This window comes from Elgaria multicarinata, chromosome 6 (assembly GCF_023053635.1).
Source record: "Elgaria multicarinata webbii isolate HBS135686 ecotype San Diego chromosome 6, rElgMul1.1.pri, whole genome shotgun sequence".
Lineage (NCBI taxonomy): Eukaryota > Metazoa > Chordata > Lepidosauria > Squamata > Anguidae > Elgaria > Elgaria multicarinata.
Window position 1 is genome coordinate 93959934 of NC_086176.1, and position 17354 is coordinate 93977287.

At 41.9% G+C, this 17354-nt stretch overlaps 1 long non-coding RNA gene across 1 annotated transcript; it reads left to right on the forward strand.

Annotated features, from left to right (window-relative positions):
* The first annotated feature begins 246 nt into the window (after positions 1-246).
* LOC134400342 (uncharacterized) lies at positions 247-5992 on the forward strand. Its single transcript, XR_010025575.1, has 3 exons — positions 247-435; positions 5104-5210; positions 5940-5992. It is a non-coding gene; the product is annotated as an uncharacterized LOC134400342 (long non-coding RNA).
* The last annotated feature ends 11362 nt before the right edge of the window (positions 5993-17354 follow it).

The following is a 17354-nucleotide window of genomic DNA, read 5'->3' on the forward strand; positions in this document are numbered from 1 at the left end:
GTCCTTGGAGGAAAAAAGGTGGGATATAAATGTAATAAATAAATAAATAAATTCAATTTAGTGTGCCACTCTTGGCTTTACTGCTCTTGGCTTGTTCTCTATTCCTGTATATTACTCTGGCCAAGGGAACTGGTATCCCCATGATGAATGTCTTCTTCTTCCTTCCCATTTCCATAATTCATATTGTGAAACAGAACATATGGTGTGAGTTAAATCCATTGCGTTACGCACTTTCCCACTATTGATGTGGATCGAGAAAATGGACAAAGTTTTGCATCACAGTATGGCCTGTGTGTGCATGTCGTATATGGATCTGCATTTAATACCATCCTTTCTTTTCAGACAGAAGGTGTCCTGAGAAATTCTCCACAGAAATGATTCCACCATGAAAACCAGTAAATTTTATGCCAGATCATCTAAGCTGCTTACAAAATGGTAAGGCTACGATAAGGCTAAGGTGATAATCTGTGAAGGTTTATATTCCTGACAATGAACTTAACAACCCCCTTGTTCCAGGATTTTCATTGTAGTTGGCGGTAACTTCATCCCTTAATGGGAACAGTGCAAAATATTATTTCTCCGTGTTCTGTGGGGACACACTGGAATTTTCACAAAACAAAGTATCATTTTTGTGTGGGTTTTTTTTGTTGTTCGTGTATTTGATACATATTTCACCCAGATACTTAGGAAATTGTATTTTATAGCTTTTGAGTCACTTTGAGTAATTTTTCATGATGGTTTTAAAGTCATTTTAAAAATGTCACCAAATATTTACCCCCTAAATTCAAGGTTTTAATATATGGTGGTGTTCAAAACTATTCCCTATGTTTAAATTATCATTTCTGCCACAGTGAGGATTGTGATTGGCTTATATGGAAAATCAAATGGACGTAATTTGAATTCAATGCGAGATGGATTCCATCCATACAAGTAGGACTACATAGTCAATATACTTATTAGAGAAGGCATGAAAATCTAGCATCTCCAACAAACAGTAGTCAGGTTGGGGCTCATTTCATCTCCAAAACATAGCAACTGGAACAGCCAACAGCTGTTGGGAAACCTGCCAGATTGAATTCACACATAGATTTCAGTCCAGCGTTAGAAGAATGTTGTAAATGCAGGAACAGGTCTACCAATGGAACTTAGGGTTTATTCTAACTATGTTTTTTTCTCTCCAATTGCACAAGAAGCCATTGCAGGTATCAGTGTATGATACCTCCCAAAATTATTCTAATGGGGGAAAATACGAAACAGTGAAGAGTAAGTGAGTATGATTAGGGAAATTACGAGAGATGGGAATTATGGCACAATTATGCAGTCTTCTTTGCATTTGTATTGCTATGTGCCACAGTTGTATACCTACATATACTGCTGATATGTACATGAGATAATAAATGCTTTTGACTAGACAAGCACTTGGTCCCAATAATATACGATTAGTATAAGGTTATGAAGATTGAAAAGAAATGACAATCATTTAATGTTCTATTTGTTTATCTTAGTTTCTTCTCTGTTCCATTTTTTTTAAAAAAACCCAGCCTTGTTCCTTATTAAAGTCCACTACACAAAAACTTCGCTTCAACTGCACAATTCTTTCCCAACTGCATAAAATGCATCCAGCTGCACATTAAAATAAACCCTGATAGAAGTATGAAAATAATCTCTTTCTTTGTGGGTTTTAAACAAGGATTGAGGAAAAGTCTTTTGTGAATATTAGACAGCATGGCCTGCCTCAAGGTATGTGGCTAAATATTGCTTGAATAAATGTTGATATCCCAGTCCCAAGGGTCAAAGCACTGAACAAAAAATAGAACAGAATAATATATAAAATAAAACCATAGATACCAGACCAAAAACATTTATAGTGATACGTTCAGATGTGCAATGCAGGCAGTCAACATATCATTAGTGAAAAATCAACTAAGTATCTTTGTTCATATGAACAATGTTGAAAAGAAGGACTTTGCCAGTCTTCCAAAGCTCGACAAATCAGAGCATTCTGACAAACTTATGGGAATGATGGTTTTCTGTTTCTTATTAATTAGTATCAGAGCTGAGTCATAGGCTTTCGTTGAGTGGGAACTGGAAGAATGGAGCAGCGTCAAGCCAAAGGTTGGAGCTGGAATAGAAGTCAGAACCGGAGAATGACTCAGGGACCAGAGTTAGAAAAGTTAACTGTTGCCCAGAAAAAGTTCTAGCATGAACAGAAGTTCTTTATAGCTCTTCCTGTTGAGGACAGCCAGTGCCTAGACTGCATAGGCAGGGTATCTCCATTACTGAATAGGGAGATGCTTCAACCAGTGGCCCTTCCCATGGGACAGTTGAGCATCAATACAGACAATGATTTACCAACTGGTAACTTACTAGTGTGCTGTGCATGTGAGTGCATTGTCCTGCGATGTGATGAGGAGACTCTTGCCAACCTTTGGGAAAGCAAGACTTCTAATCAGGTGTGAAAATGTGGCAAGATTTTCCTCATCACTAGGGCAGCATAGATGATTGACTCATCCGGAGCTTATGTGTACATCATGGTATGTTAACACTTAGCCAATGGTCATTTGTATCCACATGTTGTCACCTATTAAGGAAAGAAAGGGGGAAAACAGCTGTCTGAATTTACCTTCCCTCTTTTTTTTTTACTGAGATATACAATGCCTTCCTTTTCCTCCACATCCATTCATAGATATGAAACCTCTCTCTCTCTCTCTTTCTTTCTTTCTCTCTCTCTCTCTTTCTCTCTCTCTCTCTCTTTCTTTTTCTCTCCCTTCCCTTTCTTGTCTTAGTGCTCCCCCAATTACTTACTTCTTTCCTTCCTTCCTTCTTACAATTCTTGGCCTCTCTCCCCCACCCCTCTCTCTCATACACATACACAAATACATATACTTAGAGCTCCATCAGATGAGCGTTTTATTGCACACTCGTTACTGGGCACTCAAGGATTTTTTGCAGCTCCCTCTCATGACATTGCCTGCCTCCCAAGTGCCTCCTACCCCTTCTAGCCTTCTTGCACCACAAAAAAACACCCCACCAAGTCTGACTTATTTTAATGACAGAAGTTGCTGCTAACTCCTGCTGTGTGCAGGAGAAGCAGAAGGATCAAAATGGCTCACTGAATGGACCACATGCATGTTGTTTACTTCCTCTTTCAAAAGAGGAAGTAATGAGGGACAAATGTGTGGGAGGAGAAGCAATGGTAAGCAAACACGATTTTCCTCTGTAATCTCAATCTCAATCTCTCTCTCTCCCTCTCTCTCTCCTTCCTTCCTTCCTTCCTTCCTTCCTTCCTTCCTTCCTTCCTTCCCTTATAATTTTCAGGTCCTCTTTCTCTCTGATAGACACTCATACCTCTCTCTCTCTCACACACACACCCCAATGATCACTCTGGAACAGAGCAGGTTATGCTCACCATGGGTTTACAGTCAATAATGGCCTTAGTCTGGTCAGTGCTTCTCGTTTCTGTCCATAAAACAGAGAACCATTTGACTTACCATAATGGCAGTCATCCCTACATCCCAGCTAGTGGCCACCAGGGATGGACCAGAATAGTGGAATTGCTGTGATATGATGGTGGAGATCCACATAATAGGCAGTTGTATATGTTATGATTAGCGATAAGATCACTTGCCACAGAGGAGCTGGGTTTTGTTTTCCTGCAGCAACATTTCTCCCTGGCACTCATCCCAAACACTAATTCCTTTCTCTGACATATATGCGCAAATAGGCTGAGTTCACACAACACGCTAAGTCATGGTGGTAACTTCTGGGAGTGACCCATGAGGGGTTAGTGTGTTGTGTGGCAGGCATTCTCCCCACCCATGAAGGGTTAATTACCCCCATTAAGCCACCTTGTAACCCACATTCTGCAGTTGGGGTAAAGGGCCCCATAGTGGCTTACCATGTTTGGCAAGTATTTGTGGGTAATGGTGACCTACCACAGAGATGTGCATAGCCAAAACCTCTGCCACTACTCTGCAGATGTCTATGGTCAAGATCTGTCTAGTAACAGCTGGCATGGCTTCTGGGAACCCTTTTCAGCTTCGGAGGGTGCTGGGATGCACGGCTGCCAGGCCTGAAGGGTTCTGAGCTGCATGCATGGGTGCATGGCTGCATGTCAGGAGGGCAGCCTGTTCTTTCGGTAGCCCTCTCCTCAGGGGTGCTCCAGGCTGCCATTGGCCGCCATGATCATGCAAATGTGCCCATGGCATGCTTCTGAAAATATATTGTGTTGGCACTTTTGTGGGTATATTGAGTAGGGTGACCATATGGAAAAGAAGACAGAGCTCCTATATCTTTAATAGTTGTTTAGAAAAAGGAATTTCAGTAGGGGTTACTTGTATGCAGGCAGCACCTGGGGAAATTCCCTCTTCATTACAACAGTTAAAGCTACAGGAGCTATACTGTATACTATACTATACTATACTATACTATACTATACTATACTATACTATAGAGTGACCAGATACAAAAGAGGTCAGGGCTCCTGCAGCTTTAACTATTATGATGAAGAAGGAATTTCAGCAGGTGCTGTATGCATACAAATGATAGCAGCTGAGATTCCCGTTTCTACGCAACTGTTAAAGATACAGGAGCCCTGTCCTTCTTTCCATATGGTCACCCTATTGAGCACAGTGGTTAGCCTTGTGCTCCAATGGGATATATTGAACGGATGGTTTTCTTCAAGGGGAAAACCAGCACCATTCTTCCTCTTTGTTTTTCTACATTATGGTCTGTCGTATTTCTAATTTTGAAAGCTCTTTGGCCTATGTGTCAAGTGAGAGTGAACACATAAGGAGAGGGACCTGCCAAATGCAGGGTTCCTGGCTCTCCCAATCAAAACAGGCATCTTCCATCTTTTAATCCTTAGCACATATTTCCCCCCTGGTAAGGTGGGAAAACATGGGAGAGCTACACGTGGAAGATAACCTTGACTAGTCCCCTAGTAAAATTCCATGAATGAGACATTATGATCGGACAATAAAAACACACACGCTCATTTGGAAGACATGACAGGTTGTTGTTGTTTTTAAATAATAATCCAGGAAATCTAGGAGACTAAATCAATTTGATTCTGAATCATCATAGGTATTATTACATTTACAGAGAAATGTCTGGAAAGCAATATTTGGTGGGTGACAAGATGGGCCCATTATCCAGAGCCTTGATACAACAATGGAAATGAATAGCAGAAAGGAATGTTGATTTCAGAGGTGAGTATGCCATTAAATCGGGTAATAGGATGTGAGTTGCTGCCCCCCAGTGGAGATGAATATCTTTGCATGCATGAAAGGGGAAATTGCGTCTTGGAATCATGCTACAAGGGGGAAGAAAAGTAGGAATAGCCACTCAATACATGTCTTGTTATAAGTACTATTGTAACAGGTGTGCCATGCCTGTTGCTGAACCGTTAATGAATTCATGCCAGCAGTGAAGTCATTCCACAAAGGAGAATGTTCTGTGAACTGTGCAGGTTTGTAACCGCCAGTCATGGCCAAATGGTTTCTTTAAAGGCATACCAAAAATATGTTTCTAAGCTGGGTATGGATGAACAAGATTGCAGGGATGATCAGGGTGGGTAACTTCGGAGGTTTGGGGGGCTGCGTTGTCCCACCCCAGAATCCTCCAGGGGACACACCCTGGCCTAACCTACACCAAGCAGGATATAGCACTAGGAAAGCGGGTTGGCAAGTGTAATCCAAAGTAAGAGGGAGGTTGCCACAAACGGAAGTAAAAGCAATGTTGTTCCTTTGTTTTCTTTTTGTTTTCTCTCTTTTTCTCTTGTCCTCCTATCCTCCCTTCCCTCTCCTCCTTTTTCGTTTGCTTTTTGCATATTTTAATATTTTGCATATTTTGCATATTGCTAATGTGCATACAATCTATGACAAAATTCAGTGTAAGTATTGTATGTGTTGGTAAAAAAGTTTTTTGTTTATTTGTAGCTCCTGAAAAAGGATCAGAAGATCCGAAACGTTGAGCTTTTTTATACATTAAGTTTTTTTTTACAACAATACAATTTTTAAAGATTGAAGATATATGTAGCAAAAAATAAAAACCTTTTTCTATTTTCCAATACTAGAGACTATCTCTTCTTTTTCATTGGTGTGTCAATGGGCCCCAACAGTTGTCAGTGCATGTCAATACCACTATGAAGCAGTGGTATGGCTCCTGCCTATTATATATCACTTTCATACCGCTTTCATAGTGCTATATCCTGCTTGGTGTAGATTAGGCCCCTGTCACCACCAGACAGGGCCGGCCCTACCATTAGGCAGAGTGAGTCAATCACCTCAGGAGGCAGCTGTTCCCTTCTGTGGCAGGACAGAGCTGTGTATGCCATACCAGCTGATCTGGGCTCACTAAATGAACCTTCTGCCTCTAGCATGGTGGAGGACACAATCCCATAGCCAGTGTTGAGGTAAGATTCAACTGCTAGCCCAGCTGTCTATGTATATTGAATGAGAACAGGGTGTCATCTTGTCCTTTGCCTCAGGCAGCAAAATGTCCTGGCATGGCCCTGCCACCAGACATGGAACCTCAGCGATTCTGCTGGGAAACAGGGCGTGTGGGAAGCTGACTCCTCACATGGCCTCTTTTCCTGCAGCATTGGGCTCTTTGGTGGGCTGGTGGGAGCTCAGCTCTCCAGGGAAAGAAGGTGTGCAGGGATGACTCATAATGCCACTTCTTCATGTGGGGAATAGCTGCAGTGGGGACACTGGTGTCAGGTTTCCCTGTCCCTCAGGCAAGCACACATTCTGGCAAACTGGCACACATTCTCTCAAATCAATGAGCCTTCTTTATTGTAGAAAATCTCATGGCAAAAGCTTAATGGTTAAACACTTCAGAAACCATATAGCTGATGGTCAACAGCTATAGGCTCCAAGAAATTCCAGCATCTGATGCCTTCAGCTCCAAAGGCAAGGTACACATCTAACAATAAGTAATTTTGCCACCCCTGCTTTAGACGAAGGAAGAGGATTTATCAGCAGGCAATTCATTACAATTCTATTTCTAAATGGGGACTTAAGGCACTTATCCTATGCATGTTTAGACAGAAAAAAGTCCTACAACTCCCAGCATTCCCCAGCCATCCATGCTGGCTGGAGAAAGCTGGGAATTGTAGGACTTCTTTCTGTCTAACCATGCATAGGATTGCACCCTTAGTCATCCTTTCATTTTCTTCTTTAACTTATGCAGGTCACAAACTGAAGTTCCAGGAAAATGTAACCATCCCTTTAAAAAATAAAATAAAATAAAATCAGAGCAACCCTACAGGAAAAACATGGCCGGGCTGCAAGATACAGCTTGAGACAGCCATAAGGGTTTTGGATTATTTGCTCGTGTTTTGTGTGAGCCATTTAGACCGAAAGGCCCTCTTAAACTTGGGTGATCTATTGGTTTAGGGAGCTACAGATTAGTTCCAGATGTGGTTATTATACTAGCTTAGTCCTTCAAAAAGTAACTATTGCACCATCTGTTTGGTAATGGACAATATCAAAGGGTGCCAAGTCAATGTTAAAAACATGGGTCAAATGACTAGAGATGTCTCTTTTACACATAAAAACATTGAGGTCACAGCACCTTGGTCCGATTCATTTCTTTCTTTCTTTTTTAACTTGGTATTCATTCAGCTGCCATTGAAACTGTGGGAAGAATTCTGTCTTCCATGGTTTTTTTTAAAGTGAAAACATGAACTAGGTTACTATTACCACTCAATATAGTGTGGGACAAAACCAGACTTGGAATTGAGGGCAAGCATCATTCTCACACCTGATCTGAATTTGGCTGCGTTCACTGGCATAGTTTGATTTAACATTCACCATAATGTAAAGCATAAAAACTAGGCCAGCTGACTTACTTTGCCTCTTCCCCCAACACCCCCAGGCACGACTTCTATGCCTCTAACACTACTATGACAGGCAGAAATTCAACAGGTGTGCCCTCAAAGTTCAGTGATGGGAACACTCTACCTGTTAAATACCTGTTAAAGGGGGGAAAAGATAGCCACCCTATTGGGAAACAGATCCCACAAAATCTGGTAAGGTTTGATTTCAAGAGTGGGATGCTGAATGTAGAAATGTGTGATAGTCTAAATGTGAATGAATGCTTTTGAGGTTTTATTGGAAAATACATATTTTTGAAACAAATACATTCCTTAAATTTCTTGGCAGGTTGCAGTGCTACATCTCATGATAATAATGTTGTCATTAACAAACTGAGAACACTTTATTCAATTATTATGAAAAAAAAACATGCCCATTGGCTTAGGTCAATTCTGTTCTTAAACCAAGAGGGAAACCGAACACTATTGAAGTAGCAGGGTCATAAGACAGTTTGTGGGACAGCAGTTCTGGTGAGGTAATTGCCAATGCAATATGTAGTCTTAAAGAGAGCTTTCTAATATGTTAGTCACAGGAAGTGAATCACTGGCAAAAAATAAAAATGAGACCTAGTAAAAAGGCCTGAACATATTATTTTTATATTGGGTTTCCCAGCAAACCCCATCTCATGCTTGCTTTATGCCTTGATGCTGCACTGAGCAGAAGGGCAGGTTGAGGACTTGTCTTGCATAATAAGAGCAGAAAGATCCGACTGCAAAATAATTAAAATTAAAATTGTTCTTAACCATGGTTGTGGCTCTTTTAACATTGAAACCAATATGCCTGTCCTTTAGGAGAGTCAACAGGATTTACATTTACTCGCATATGAATGTGGTTGGCAAAGGCGTGTGCTAGGTGTGTGCTGGGTGTGCCCAGGTACACCCTAAGGTCTCAAGCAATAATGTCTCTCTGCTGGGAGCCATATTTCAAAGTGGCCAAGAGAAGGAGACCTCCTCCGTCCATTGTCACCACAAAGCCCCACCAATGCTGGGTCTTGAGAAATGTCCCCCCCCCTTTCACTTGCAACGGCCCTCCTGTGGTCAGGGAATTTGAACGTGGAGTAGGGCATCAATGGAACTGTGTTTAATAAATAAATGAATTAAAATAATGAGTATTAAATAAATGCTTGCCTTTAAAAATTAATTCCTGGGTGCAGACCCTAATGAAATGTGCTCCACATGTGTATGGTGGTTGGAATCATCCCAAATGGCATTTTAACAGCCAAAGATCTGAAATGGTCACTTCTGCTCCTGGGAGGAGAGAAAATAGAGTTTCCGGTGGCCGTCTGGGTACCGTAGCCACCACCCCCCCCCCTTCCTGGTGGAAGGCAACCACCAGGCACCACCCCTGGATTGGCCCCAGAACAACATCAGACGGTGGAAGAGCTGTACTGACATTGCTCCCATTGAAAAAGTCAGGTTAAGTCCCTGACTTTTTCAATATGCAGCTTTACAGGAAAGCCCAGCAGTGGCTGTGAAGATGCGGCTGCAGCATATAATTGACACAGCGCAGACCTGCAGCCACTGCAGGACTTACCCCACGTATAGACAGCTCCCTGATATTCAGAGTCATGCTACCTATGGTGCTAGAGTTAGCTAATTGAGAGCCTTATCCTTCATAATAACATCTTGTGGCACTGAGTTCCATAGTTTAATGATGTTCTGCATGAAAAACTACTTTCTTTTGTTTGTATTGTATTTCCCACGATTCAGCTTCTTTGGATGACCCTGGGTTCTAGTTTTATGAGAGGAGGGACCCCACACTATGCATAATTGAAGAAACTTCTATCATAACCCCCCTGTCACTATGTTTCAAAACTAAAACAGCCCCAAGTTATCTTTCCTTGGAAGGAAAGTTATTTTATCATTTTGCCAGGGCTAGATCAAAAAAGCAATAAAGACTGATCTATTCCCGCAGGCCTACCCAGTGGAATTTTAAAATGTTTTAAGGATGTTTTAAGGATATTTTAATCATGTATACTATGTTTTAAATCAGCTTTTATGTGTTTTATATTCGCTATTGTTCCTGCCTTGATCCAAGTGAAGAGGTGGGTAAGAAATAAATTATTATTATTATTATTATTATTATTATTATTATTATTATTATTATTGCGGTATTGAATTGCAACAATAACTGTTGGGGCACATTGCACATTCCATATTAGACTTTCATTATTTCCAGCTTTTTATTCCAGATTATCCAAAATACCAAAACAAATATCATTGTGTATCCTATGGGGTATAAATACGCAGGAAGGATGTAGCATTATCATGATTGCTTCATGTGATTTAACCCAAAGTGTCGGTCTGGCTCTGGTGAACAATATCCTTTTTGACATGCACTGACTAGAATTGCACACAGTAACCTAAACATGGTTGCACCATAGGTTTGTGTGAAGGCAATACAGTATTAGCAGGTTTATTTTCAATGCCTTTCCTAATGATCCTTAGCATGGAATACATATTGCAATATGACACACAGCTGATCAGATATAAAAGAAGACAGACTTCTTACACCTAGACAGTTGTACAGAAGTGGAAATTCCAGAAGTACAGCATTTTCCAACCGTGCAGGATAAGCTGAACCTATTCAATTTCTTTCTCTACATTTATTAAAGAGAGTGGTATGATCGCCACTTATGAATTCCCCCCCCCCCAAAGAAGAAATGCATCACCAAAAAGAGGGCAGTGATTTGCATAACAGATCTTATGGATCATTATTTTAAAACTGGAATTGGACGGCACAGCCCTTCAAGCAGAGGACACCTTCCAATAGAGAAAGGTCCTCTGGTAGCCCTTCAAATATTGGATTGTCCTCTCTAAAATAGGACACATAGCCACCCTAGGACAACAAGAAAGGGATTCAAAAGAAGGCTGAATATTAGTTCAATATTAATCTCTTCATTGGCTTCCAATTCACTTCAGAATCCAATATAAACTTCTCCTGTTAACCTTCAAAGCTTTTCATGGTCTAGCTCCTTCCTATCTCTCCTCTCTCATCTCACACTATTGCCCCGCTCGTGCTCTTCGCTCCTCTGATGCCATGTTTCTCACCTGCCCAAGGGTCTCTAGTTCCCTTGCTCGGCTTCGTCCATTTTCTTCTGCTGCCCCTTACGCCTGGAACGCTCTTCCAGAACATCTGAGATCCACAAGTTCAATCGCAGCTTTTAAAGCTCAACTAAAAACTTTTCTTTTTCCTAAAGCTTTTAAAACTTGATGTTGTGCGGATGTTGTGCAAAGTTCAAGATTTGCTTAAACATTAGCATATTCAACACAGCAGAACTAAATTCTGGGGGAAATACTGACATTTGCACCACTTCTAACTTGTTTGGTGCCATTTTCTTCTTGGGCTGCCACTGCTTGTAGTTCTTCATCATCATCATCATCATCATTATCATCATCATCATCATCCCTCACTGCCTTTGCTATCACTGACACTTAGGATGTTTCTAGACAAAGTTGTTATGGTGCCATTGCCCTGCCATTTTCCCACCACTTTCCCCCCTCTTTCCTTACCATGGAAAATCCATTAAGGGGTGGGGTGGGGAGATGGAATTGTTGCACAATGTCTACTTGAGCAGACTAGGAGCCTTGCAAACAAGAGACACCTTCAAATATAGAACAGTCCTCTGGCAGCTCTTCAGAGGGCTGTTCTCTGTAAAACAGCCCTCTATTTGTCCCTCTGGCCACCCTGAGGCAGTCATAGTGGTGGGGGGAATAATACCTATATGCCACTCTGAGCTCTTACAAGAAGGGTGTGGAATATAAATCTGATAGACAGTAAGGGATCCTTGTCTTCCTTTGCAACAGGGCTGCCCATATTATTAGGTCCTACTATATATAGAAAGAGGGGGTGGGGTGGGATGGAGAGGAATGATTGAAAAACCATACAAAAAACCTATGGAGTGTATTCAAGATGGCGTCATAGGTGTAAGGCAGCCTTCATCCATCTGGCTGGTAATGATGGGAGTTGTAGTCCAAAAATCTAGAGGGCTCCACATTGGGGAAAACTGGTGCAAGGCTGTATTTGAAGAATGGGTATGGTCTTGCAGCAGCTTGGCCAAGTTTTTCTGCCCGAAGAGCTGCCATGTGTAGAGTTGCCAAGCTTTCAGCCACTAAACCAGAGAAATCCCAGCTGGTCTTGTGCTGCTAAGGAGCCCTGTGCTATTAGGAGGCTGTTAAAGGGCTAGATAACATCCAGCTAAGAAGTTGGCACACTACTCCGCCTTCAACAGAGACCCAACCAGCACAAGGGCTATAAAGGGATGGGAATCAGTTTGGGTGGGATCCATTCTTTGTCCTCTTTAGATGGTTGTATCCACTGTTTGTCCTCTGCCATTGAAATGAATAGGACCTAACTTAGAGTAACATCAGATACTGTTATGTGTTTAATTGCCCAAAACGGTTGCAGTGCAGAAAATAGGCTGTGAATGACATTCCCATTTTAAACCGAATTCCACGTAATACCCACTTTTATCCAAATATCCAGATATTTTGGAGGATGTATAGGAACATAATAACATTCTTCCTAGCATTCAAGCTACAACAGTTTTGTGCAATGTTTCCCCTGTCACCCACTCCAGTTAGCGCACCAGTTGTGAGGACTGTGTGGAATGCCACGGACACATGGTGTTGGGAATATTGCAAAGTTGTCTGCAACATACCAGAAGGTGTCAGTTTTGCAGTTAGTTCATGGGATCTCTATGTCCTACAATTTCCTCTGCTATGATTTTGTTCTCCTTTTTGCTCCTCCCCTTCCTTCCTCCACCCACCCCCCTCTCTGATCTCCGCCATTGCTGGTGTTTTCTCTCTCACTCCTACCTGAGTAATGGAGCACAAAATAGACTGATCAAAACTCCTTTGGAAACTCTGTGCTGTACCTGCATTGTACCATTTTATCTTTTCTTCACCAAAGAAGGGTTAAGGCTCCATTTATTATTATAAGATAGCCTTGTTGCATGTGGGACTGGTAAACACTCATTCTGCTTGGCTTTTTGTTTTTCCTCTGCTAATTCTAAGAGGCGGCATCATTAGTAAATAATCCCATCATGTGAGATCATTAGTAAATAATCTCATCCATCAAACAAAGCAAATCTTTTGGATTTAACTGTCACTGTCTTGAAATAGGGTGTGATTTGTCAAGATTTTTTGAAATTAAATACTTATTTTTATTTATTTAATCTATTTATTTTAAGCCGCTTTTCTACAGTAAAAGAGTAGAAAGCAAAGCAGCTCACAATAAACATCAACTTGTCAATAGACAACGTTTAAACGAATGATAAAACAATTTGGTACAAAATGTATCAATAAAAAAAAATTAAATATAAAACATATATAAAACAATTCAAGTAATGTAAAATAAATTTAAAATTACAATTAAACAAGTGCTGAGCAAAATAAAAATTAACAAGCCAAAAGAAGTAGAAAGCCCAAGAAAAATACACCCCACTAGAGAACAAGGGTGGTGTAGCAGTTAGTGTTGGATCAGGACTTGAGGGATCTGTGTTCAAGTCCCCTCTTGCTCATGAAGCTTACTGGGTGACTTGGGATCAGTCACTGACTCTCAGCCCAACCTACCTCATAGGGTTGTTGTGAAGTTAAAAAGGAAAGTTGGAAATCTGAAAAATCTGCATTCAATTTGTTACCCTCCTGTATTTTCCGACCACTTCCTCCATTTTTTTTCTCACTAGAATTTTTTTTTAACCAGAATTTCTTTTTACTTGCACTTATTCACATTAGCACTTTAGTGCAAGTGACAGTAGCCCTAATGTGAATTAGCACAAGTAGAATAAAATTCTGGTTAAAAAACAATCCAAATCTGTCAATAAGCGGATGGTAGAGTGAAGGATACCTGACAATTCCTGAAACACAGATGGAATGGATTTAATAAAATCTGTACATCTGTAGCCTTTGCTCTTTTCCCTTTAACAGCAGCTTGATAGGCAGACATTGGGAGCTGGTCATGCTCATCCGTGCATCCATGAAAAGCTTCAGCTGCTAACCTGCAAATGTATCTGCTGTTCAAGGCACAAGAGCAGTCCTTTCGCTGGTCAGTTGGCGATTCTATTAGGGGTGCTAACTCGTGCCCTGCCAACCAGTGGCTGGTTTCCATATCTCTCAGGAAAGTGATGGATTTATGCGATGGATATAGAGATCCCAGCATATGCACCCAGAAAAGAAAACAAGGAAAGAGTTATTCATGGTTACAAGTGGCTATGTTATTTACCCGGCACATGATGTCTTGAGCAGAGTTCAATTTGTAACAGCAGTTAATCATCCATGTCTTTCACAAATGGGAGATCACGCTTGACTGCAACAAAATTAACCTCTCCAGATTCTCAGTAGAGGAGATCAAAACACAAAACGGCGAAGTTCTAATTCTAGGGGGCTTCCAAAGTTAATCTAACCTGAGGGAGTTGGACAGAGATCACACTTGTTTAACAGAGCATGACTATCCTGATGCTGACAAACCTCCCTGGATTATGTTAACTCTCTCTCTCTCTCTCTCACTCTCTCTCTCTCTCTCTCTCTCTCTCTCTCTCTCTCTCAAACACACACAGATTGAGGTTTGTGTCAATGAAGTCCAGTCTTGCTTTTGCCAAACAGTTTTCTCATTTAACAGAATTGCAGCACAATCCTATATATTTTTGCTATGACATCCACTGGCGTTCCATAGGCCTTGTGCCCAAGAATGCAGTCTGTGACAGCAGTTCCAATTTATCCATTTTATATGAAGTCATTCAGTGCTATATTGACAATACCCTATGGTCTGTTCGACCCTCGAATAACCCATGCTTGCTGGGTTTAAATGGGTGCCCGTGAGTGCTGCACTTCATCATGGGGTATGTCTACACGTAAGGTTGTAGATGGAGGGAGGGGGGAGGACTGCATACTTACCTGCTTCCACAATCCTCCCCCAGCATCTAGACAGCTGTGTGATGTCCTAGAAGTGAAGAGGGATGTTGCAGCTACCCCAGATAAGAGACTCGTATGTGCAGCGAAAAAGAAGGCAGAAACCCACCCAACCCCCCACCATCGCAGGGGGGTTGCCCCCACCATCGCAGGGGGGTTGCCCCCACCATCGCAGGGGGGTTGCCCCCACCCCCCAAAGGGCACAGAGCCTCTCCCCACATCTCCATGCCCATTTCCAGGGCCCCGCTTACTTGCAAGGAAGCAGGATCATGCGCCACACCTCCCGCGAACCTCAAGATGCACAGTGGATACTGGGGGCAATCAGGGATGACCCCTCCATTTTCACAGGATAACTGGTTACCCAATTACCCTGGTTTTCCCCATGGTCCCGGGACCATCCTGAAGTCGGCGGGAGGTGTGGCGCACGATCCCGTGCACAGGGATGACCTCGGGACGACCCCAGGAAAAATGGCTAGCGTAGACATGTCCATGGTCATTGTTAATCATAGCCCATGATAAGCTGCAGTGTGTCGTCTGAACCTAGTCAATGTCTCAGTGCTGAACATATTATTTCACATAGTGTGTTGCTACCATTCTCCCATACTACCCACAACTTCTGTCCATGCAGTTAGTGTAGATTGGTTGATTATAACATATAGGTCAACTTTCCCCAACATGGTGCTTTCCATGTGTTTTGAACCACAAGTCCCATCAGACCCAGACAGCATGACCAATAGGAGTTGTAGTCCAAAATATCTGGTTGGAGGGGAAGGAAACCACTTTACCCACAGGGCTAAAAAATAAGATATTACCAGAAAGTACCTGGGAGCACTGTGAAGCACTCACAATGTTCTAGTTAATTCGTAAGTGGAGTTTCTCCTGTCCCTTGGTCATACTGGCTCTTCCAGTGGGCACATGGCTCCAGAGGACAAGATAGCACACACCAGCTGATATTTCAATAATGATATTTGGTGTACGTGCAGCATCATTTAGCCAAGTCTAGGTTCCCAGTTGGCAAAAAGATATTAAGAGAGTTTGACAGTATTTGCAAGAAATGGGATGGTGATCTTCCTCTTCCAGCAAATGTTGTCAGGTACCATTAATCCGAGCTTTTTTAAAAAAAGAAGAAGGGAAAAGGCAGCATTTCCCCCCTTTCATCTGAACACTTTGATGTACTCAGTCCTTTCCATCCCTTTACTGCAGACCTGTATATAAACAAGTCAAAATGGGGACAGTGCATAAAATGAGCACCACACTGGAGTGTTAGCAAGAAATCAATATTACAATAAATGTCAAAATGGATAAATAAGCTCTATAGTACCTGCATTGTTAAAGCAATGGGAACTGGCAGAACCAGGGCAAAGGGCAAACATATAAAGGCACAGACGGGACTATATTCTGGCAGTAACACAAGCTATTTGAACTATCTAGACAGGACATTTGTCCATAAAACGGGCTTATTCTCGCTCCCCACCCCATATACTTTCAGTGCTTTCCTTCACCCTGTTCTCATTTTTGTCACTCACACTGATGAAACAGGCAATAAAATATGTCACTTATGAATAAACAGGGAACAGAAATGAGATAAAAGGCAACAAAAATGGTATTTTATTTAGTGACTAAGAAATAAAATGTCCCTGTCCTGTTCCAACAGACTCCACCCAAAGTTGAGCTGGAAGGTCAGATGCGGGAATGTGCACATGTGGTTGGACACATTTGGGATTGTTTCCCGCAATGGGGGTGTGTGTGTATCCAGTCACTTAGAGTTCCACTCCCCCCACCCCATCACCACGGGGTTTAAAAAAATAATAAGTCTCATTTGGAGTCAATGAAAGCCTCTTCCTCCTTCCCATCATGCAGTGTGTGTGTGTGTGTGTGTGTGTGTGTGTGTGTGTGTGTGTGTGTGTGGAATTTGGGGCACAGGGAATGGGTAGGTGAATAGATGGAAAGGTTTCATTCTTCTCTCCTTGGGCACAGGTAAGCCAGAATAAAAAAAGAAAAACGGAGCTTCAGCCACATCTACCCATTTAGTTTGACTCTCAGAATGGATGGCTTTAAGAGGGGGTTAGAGAAATTCCTGGAGGAGAAGGCTATCAATAGCTAACAGTCCTGACAGCTAGATGCTAACTCCAGTATCAGAGGTAGCATGCCTATATACACCAGTTGCTGGGGGACTTGGGCGGAACAGTGTTGTTGTACTCATCTCCTGCTTTGTAGATTTCCCATGGGCAGCTGGTGGGCCACTGTCTGGATGCTGGACTAGATGGACGCTTGGTCTGATCCATCTTGGCTCTTCTCATGTTCTTTTTGCAGCCTTACAGCTCAATTCTTTACAAGTCACATCTGAAGTAAGGGATGGTATAAAAGCCAGAATGGCCCATTTATTAAAAAAAAATGCCAAGCACTATAGCATGTGTTAGAGACATCTAAGAACAATGTTTTAGGGCAAAAACACTTGAAAACGTATATTATTATTAACCCCTTAATGCCCAGAAAACATCCGGAATAGAATGGCATGGCCCGGAAAGGCCACTTCCAAATGAGCCAGATCAACCAAATTCACCAG